The sequence below is a fragment of the Artibeus jamaicensis genome, unplaced genomic scaffold, assembly GCF_021234435.1.
Source record: "Artibeus jamaicensis isolate MK-2021 breed Jamaican fruit bat unplaced genomic scaffold, CSHL_Jam_final scaffold_3307, whole genome shotgun sequence".
Taxonomy (NCBI): Eukaryota; Metazoa; Chordata; class Mammalia; order Chiroptera; family Phyllostomidae; genus Artibeus; species Artibeus jamaicensis.
In genome coordinates, this window is record NW_026522040.1 from 1,554,923 (window position 1) to 1,563,308 (window position 8,386).

The window sequence follows — 8,386 nt, forward strand, 5'->3', positions numbered from 1 at the left end:
AAACAAAAGCACGGCCTCTTTTTCTCTCTCTCTCTGGCCTCCCCTAGACACGGGGCCTGCCTTTGGAATGGAGAGTCCGCAGCCACTGGGTCTATACGAAGCCAAGCAGCTGAGCTGACTGCACTGCAGATGTTTCAGTGACTTGTAAACCGGCTTCAGAGGCTTGGCCAGGGCAGCCTGACCGGGAAAGTGCTTCCACGAGAGGAGAGGTCTGGCCCATCTTGTTCACTGGGCCCATCGACCGACTGGTGGGCCTGACCTGTACTCCCCTGAATCCCTGCTCTGGTGAAGCAGAGCTTGCAATGGGTGTGGAGACCTCACATCCATCAATCGACACAGGGGCTGCAGTAGCTGAGCATCCCTTTCTCTCTGTGCACAGTGGACCTCCGAGTTGCAGGAGGACGGCCTGGCCTGGCAGGAGTGTGTATGAACCACTGAGTCATTGATGCTGGCAACCCTTGAGGGCTGATGACTTTCTGCTTTGGAGGCTGGCACTTCCTAATTACAGCTGTGTTTCTGTTGTCAGACCAAATTACCTCACTTACAGCCTTAAAATAGAATCCAGCCTCAAGGTGCTGGCTGCACAAAGAGGGAGGCTTCACATCTCTCAGAATGTGGGTGCTGAGCCAGGAGGCAGGGCTCCGAGCTACACACAAAAGTCCTAATTGTTTTAAAAAAAAAAAAAACTAGGACTCCTCTGTGCTCGTCTCAGGCTGGAAACAGAGCAATGCCATCAAATCATCTGTTTCCAAACTAGCAACGAGAATTAACCTGCAGTTCTGTCTGCCTCGCCCTCCCATTCATTCATTCACTCTCTCACTGTATTGACCTTGACAATACTGTATTTACTTACAGACGGGATGGACTCTGCTTGCCTTCCAGATCTCTCCCCCTTGGTCACTCTGCCCTGTACCTAGGAGCCTGACTTCTGTAGACCGTATCACCAAGCCCCACTGCCTTGCAGCTGAAGGTCTGGGCTAATGGGAGCCAGGAGATGGAAATTAGAAAGTGGGAGAAGAGAGAGATCATGGCATTTATTCCCTGTTCCCTTCCTGCTGGATCATAGTTGCATTCTTCTACCTGGACCACAGCTCCCAGCAGATGGCCCCTCTGCGACAGACCACTGCAAAGAGGTCATCGTTCCCTCCCCTTGTCCCTTCAGGCCCAAGATAATACACCTCAGGGTATATTATCTTCCTAGCGCTACTATCACAAAGTGCCACATATGAGGCGGCCTGGCACAACATACTTGTAGTGTCTCACAGTCCTGGAGGCCAGGGTGTGAAATCACGGTGTTGGCATTACCACGCTCCCTCTGAAACATGCAGGGGAGAATCCTTCCTTGCCTTGGCTAGCTCCTGGTAGCTGCCGATAATCTTTGGTGTCCTTGGCCTCTAAATGCATCTCCCCAGTCTCAATCTCCAGCATCACAGGGCTGTCTGTGTCTCCTCTTCTCTTATAAGGACACTGGTCGCCTTGCATGGGGGCCCACCCTAATGACCTCATTACACCTTTGCATCACACCTGCAAAGACCCTATTTCCAAATTAAATCACATTCACAGGATCTGGGGGTTAGGACTTCAGACTACCTTCCTGGGGAACACATTTTAATCTACAGTGAGTAGTAACAGCCTCCCACCATGGCTAGTCCCTGGATTGGATGCTTAACCCTTTTACTCTTTTATAAACAGTCCCTTCATTGGATTCCTTCCAACTCCTTGTTAGACTGTGCCACCTTTTCCCTGCCGGGACCTTGACCAAGAGCCCTACTGCTTGACTGTCTTGCTGGCAGAGCACCTACAAAGTACCAGAAGGCACTAGGGATACATTGGGGAGCAAAACCTAGTATAATCCCTTCCTTCACAGGGCTGACAGTCTACAGTTCAATAGCCTTAATCAAAACATCACAAAGTTAAAGTGCAATGGGACCGAGATACAAAGGACAAGTTCATGGGCTACGCCCACGTGTAATCGGGGGAATTGCTACAGTCAAGAAACGCAGGGCGAGGAACACCTGAGCCAGAATGTGAGGGATGAATGGAGTCAACCAGATAAAGAGGGATCTGAAGGCCCCCTCGGGGCTAAGGGAGAAGACCCCAAAGAGTTAACATCACAGTGTCCATATTCCCCTCCAGTGGGGGATCTATTATCATTCATATCCCAATTCATCAATGAGTGACACCTCTCTCAAAAATAATGTATACGTCCTCCCATCCTCACAGCTGCAAATCACAGAGAACCCAGATGCAGGAGAGAGCGATCAGCGTAGAGAGCAAGAAGCCATCCCAGACCAACAGGTCAAGTGAAGCAGCAGATCACAAAGGGCAAGCCGGGGAGCAAGTGCCACAGAAACCAGATAACAGTGACATCCAGCACACACCTCAGACTCCATACCTCCAACACTGACGTCACACCACCTGCCCAACCAGCACCTCCTCCTTTTGTGCTCACTCTGTGCTGGGGACACCCCAGAATCCCTTGTCTGCTCCCTCTCTGCCATTCTCAGATCCTCTTGTGTGTTTCTGACTTTACCTCTTCGATCTTTCTCAAATCCATGCCCTCCTGTCCTTCAGCACCAGCTCCTGCCTTGTTTCAGCTCCTAACCATCTCTCCTGGAACATTTGCACGTGTTCTATCCCAATGGCCCAGGCACCAGAAGGCCAGCCACTGGAAGGCCAGCCACCTCAGTCCCCCGATGGCCACCCTCCATGACTCCCAACCCCCAGTAAGTTATGGCCCTGCCTCCCGCCACTGCCTGGCTCCTGCCTGACCTTCCCACAGGGCCAGACCATTTTTACTTCCTCATACACATCAAACGGTCTCTCCCCTCTGTGCCATCTTTCAGGTTGCCCATCCCTCATCATACCTTCTCCCACAATCTAACTCCAACTCTCCCCTAAACCTTAATGCAGGCATCAACCTCTCCAAGAAGCCTTCTCAATACCCTTCCTCTCTCATTTCCTACATAGGATCCCCCATCATTAAATCTAACATCACACATTCTAAATATCTGTGAAGGGGTCTATTTCCCCATTAGAATGATGATCCTTGATGGCAGAAATTCTGTCTTATTTGGCTTAATATACCTATTGCCTGGCACAGAGGAGATGCTGGAAAACTAAATGAATGAATGGATGAGCAGAGGACAAATGGGTGTTGACTACACCACCCCTGTGCTGGAGCCCTCGGAATGAACACACTGTTCCCCCCACATCTATTGCTATTAAGCATCGCCCCCCCCCACCCCACACCTATGACTACTGTGTGGGGCCAGCCCAGCACTCCCTCTGCTGCATCAGGCCCCCAGTGCATAGGAGAAGCTTTCTGGGTGTTCTGTTTTCATCCCAGCCCCTGCTAGTCCATTAGGGATGTGTTTACCATTTCATAATTAATTATCCCTTCTAAGCTTCAGTTGGCCATATGTAAAACGAGCTCTGTGATAGTATTTACTAAACAAAATTGCTGTGAAAAATTGAATAAAATAAAATAAGGTCAGAACTCACTCAATGGCATGTGTGCCTCAGCTGGGAAATTATTGGTGCTGATGACAGGATACGCACAGGCGCAGTGGGAGTTCAGAGGTGAAAGTGAACTTGAAACGTGTTGCCTTATGTAGCACATCTCCCCTAGGGTATTCTTTACATAACCAATCCGCTGGGGAAGCTCCGCAGTCAGGGTTTTACTGTGATCTCTTGCAAAAGACGGTGCTTTTCGTTTGCTTGCCAGTCTCAACCAGAGTATGTAGCATTGCAGCAAGAACAAGAAAAACATGAGGAAAAAATCAGTGCACTAGGCCAGGTTTCCCAAGACCCCTTGAGAACAGTAGACATTTGCCTCTGGCTGCCAAGTTCAGTGGTGGAAGAGGCAGCCTGGCTTATCATCTCATGAAATGAAATGAGTTACACACACATTTGTTCCCAGCCCAGATTCAGAAGCCAGTCTGCATCCCAGCTCAGTAATTAGTAGGTGACAATTTGGCGATGTTGAGCCTACAGATAAAAAAGTCCGAGACTGGAGGCCGGCACAGGGATTTCTGGTCCTGACTTCTTCGTGGCCAGGCAAGTTGGGTCCATATTCCCCTCCCAGCCCCTTCCTCCCTCACTGGAGTTTGGGCAAAACGGCAGGGGCTCAGGAGTTTTCCCAGCTTCAGCCCTGATCTCCAGAGGACAATGATGGGGAAATGACCCAGTCACACGCTAGGTCCTCTGGGAAATCTTTGCTGATTTAAAAAAGCAGCACACTGCACAGCACAGGCAATAAAACGAAAAGGCAACCTACAGAATGGGAGAGAATACTTGCCAATTATACCTGATAAGAAATTCATATCCGAAGTTTATAAAGCTCTCATATGACCCAATAGCAGAGATACAAACAATCTGATTTAAAAATGAGCAACTGAATAGACATTTTTCCAAGGAACATGTACAAATGGCCAACCAGTTCATAAAAAGATGCCCAACACCACTAGTCATCAGGGAAATGCACACCAAAACCAAAATGAGATACCACCTCACATCTGTTGGAATAATTATTACCAAAATGACAAGAGATGAGTGTTGGCAAGAATGTGGAGAAAAGGGAACCCTTGTGCCCTGCTGGTGGGGATATATATTGGTGCAGCCACTGTGAAAAACAGTATGACGGTCCCTTAAAAAGTTAAAAATAGAACCATCCTAAGATCCAGCAATTCCACTTCTGGGTATGTATCCAGTGGAATCAAAACCACTGTCCTGAAGAGACATCTGTGCCCCCATGATTCTCGCAGCATTATTTGCAATAGTCAAGCTATGGAAACAGCTGACGTGTCCAGCGATGGGTGAGTGGGGAAAGAAAATGTGATAAATACGTACACACACACACACACACAGCTATGCTGGAGTATTATTCAGCCATAAAAAAGAAGGAAATTTTGCTATTAGCAACAGCATGGTTGGACCTGGAAGATGTTACACTAAGTGAAATAAGTCAGCCAGAGAAAGACAAATATGTTATGACCTCACTTACCAGCAGAATCCCTGAAAAACCAAACTCATGAAAACAGAGAATGGATTGGTGGTTGCCAGGGGCAGGAGATGGGGGAAATGGGGACAGGTGGTCAAAAGATACAAACTTCCAGGTATAAGATAAAGAACCACTGTGGATACAATGCAGAGTGTGGTGACTGTAGTGAATAACACTGTATTGTATATTTGAAAGTTGCTAAGGGAATAGAAGTGAAAAGTTCTCATTACAAGAAAATAATGTGTAACTATGTGAGGTGACGGATGTTAACTAAGCTTGTTGTAGTAATCATTTCATAATATATACACGCATCAAGTGATTATGTTGTACACCTGTGTTATGTGTCATGATATCTCAATAAAACTGGGAAAAATAAATAAAAACATAAGAATAAAAAATGTTTGAAGATAACTTTTTAAAGATTTTATTTATTCATTTTTAGAGGGGATGGGAGAGAGAAAGGAGAGAAACATCAATGTGTGGTTGCCTCTCGTGCGCCCCCTACTGGGGACCTGGCCTGGAACCCAGGCTTGTGCCCTGACTGGGAATCGAACCAGCAACCCTCTGGTTCACAGGCAGGAGCTCAATTATCTTTAGTAAGAGCTAAAGATAATTTTTCAAAGAAGGACACACAAAAAGAGAATACAGCAGAGGCAGAGGAGTGGTCGGAGCCCATAGAACTGACCGGGTGGGTAAGGGGAGTGGAGTGCTGGACTAGCTCAGCCGGGCTTCCAGAAAGCCGATTGTTACTAAATTCAGAAATTTTGCAAGCCATTCATTGAACCATCAGTAGCTTGAAATCAGCCATCGTGGGAACATATTTACCAGGAAAACTGGCAAATGCTACAAATCAGGGCTCCCCCGCCCCTCCAGATCTGATTTATCAGCTTCGAGGCAGGCCAGGGGAGCAGGTCAGCATGCAGCCCACAGAATCACTCCGACCTAGGTTACAATCCCAGCTCCACCACCTACTAGCTGGGTGACCTTGGGCATGTTGCTTAACCCCTCAGAGCCGATCTCTTTGTGTGTAGGTAGCACCCATGGATGTACCAGATACAGTTCTCACCACTTTATATGTGTTATATTCATTGATTCCTCACAGCAACCCTATAAAAAGGAAACGTATAATCCCCATTCAATAGATGGGGAAAATCAAGGCAAAAAGAGACTAAGGAGCCCTGGCCAGGTGGCTCTGTTGCTTGAAGCAACATCCCATGTACCAAAGCGGTTGGGAGTTAATTCCCAGCCAGGGCATGCACCTCAGTTGCAGGTTTGATCCCTGATGTTCTCTCTCACATGGATATTTCCTTCTCTCTCTTTCTCCACCCCCACCTCCCTCCCACTTCCTCTCTCTCTAAAATTAATGAACTATCCTCCCATGAGAATGTTTTAAAAAGAGGGCGAGATTAAGGAATTCAGCCATGACCCCACAGCTAGTAAGGGGTTGAGCCAGATACTGGCAGTCTGGCTTTGAGGGGTGTCCAAGCTTTCGGTGTCTCCAGACCCCACTGGAAGAAGAAGAGACATTTAACGTGTCTTGGGCCGCACATTAAATACATTGCAACACATAATCACAAAAGCATCACATAATGTTTTAAGTAAGTTGACAATTTTGTGTTGGGCCTCATTCACAGCCATCCTGGGCCACGTGTGGCCTGAGGGTCACAGGTTGGACACCCCTGTGAGCCTGGCCTCTCACCTTGCAGCCTGCGCTGCCCAGCACAGCAGTAGCCACTGGCCACACGTGGCTATTGAGCACGTGAAAGGTAGCCGAGAGGAAAGACGAGATGGGCTATTGGGCGAAACACACACTGGGTTTCAATGACTTAGTATAAAAAAAAAGAATAGAAAATATCTCATTAATACTTATACTGACTGCCTGGAGAAATGATACTTTGGATATATTGGGTTAAATACAATATGTTATTACAGATAAAGTTACCTGTTGTGTTTTACTTTTTTTAAATGTGACTGCTGGAAAATTTTTAATTAATTTAAAATTTTAAATTATAACGTGTGACTCCCATTACACTTCCACTGAAGAGTGCTGTTCCGTACTGATCTCATAGCTTCGTGTAAGTACTAAATCAATTAACACAAGCAGAGCACTGAGCAGTGTGCCAGGAAAAATCAACAGCCACTCGCTATTCTTAATATTAGTGACATCATTGGTTTTCAAATCTCATAGTTGCATTTTTTTCAAGCAACTTCTAACAGATAAAGAGGAGTGATTTATTAACGCTGGGTACCATCTCCACAGGTTGGAAACCCACAAGGTTCGCCGTCTTTTTTTTTTTTTTTTCTTTTATTGATTCTAGAAAGAGGGGAATGGAGGGAGAAAGAGAGGGAAAGAATCATCAATCAGTTGCCTCTTATACACACCCCGCCTGGGAACCGAACCAGGCATATGTCCTGACTGGAAATCGAACCCACAAACTTTCGGTTTGCAGGACGATGCCCAACCAACTGAGCCACACCAGCCAGGGCCAAGGTTCACCACCTTTAATTGTCCTTCAAGTTGTAGAATTGTGTGTCTGTGATTTCAGAAAAGGTAAAGAAGTGCTACTGGACAAAGTCAAGGTATCTGTGCCAGTGCTTTGAAAATGATCGTGGATATCACATGCTGTTACCACGAGAACGAAATGAGAATTCTGGGATACGACAGAGGTGTCAGCTACCACTGCACTGAGGGCCACACTGCAAACATACACGCACATCAAATCCACACACTGTGCACCTGAAACTTGCACACGGGTATATGTCAATTATAACTCAACAGAAATAATTAATTCACTGATTAATTAAATACCAAAACAATTATCACAGAAAAGTACTACGATTTTGCTTAGGGAACTCAAAGTGGCTTGTTCCCAAGCCTAGACCCTGTCCAGAAAGCAGGGTGCCGTGAGTGTGAATGGGGCATATGTTCATCTCTGGGGCCCCGGATCATTACCTGCACATGTTATACCTGTGCAGGATGGCACCTCCCCACTTCTGCTCCCGACCGCCGACGCCCCAGCCCCACAGACCCCGGGGGGAGAAGGCCCTAGCACTGGCTGCAGGCACCCGCATCACCAGGTCTAACTGCAGGGAAGGACATACGCTCAGTCCGGACCTGACAAAGAGCTTGCTGTCCTGAAGGCAACTCCAGGCTCCGTCAGCCCGGAGTCTGCGAGACCAGCCTCCCAGCTCTTCCTGCAGCCCTCGCCCTGGCTCTGGTATGTGTGTGCGGATGGGAACAGCAGCCAGCTCTTTGCCGGGCTCTCTAACAAGTTCCACGAGTCTGTTTGTTAAAGAAAAATTCCAGTGGGTGCATCCAACACATGGAACTCAAGTACAGAATTTATATTTATCCACCCCACTGCCAAGGAGATCACATGCCCC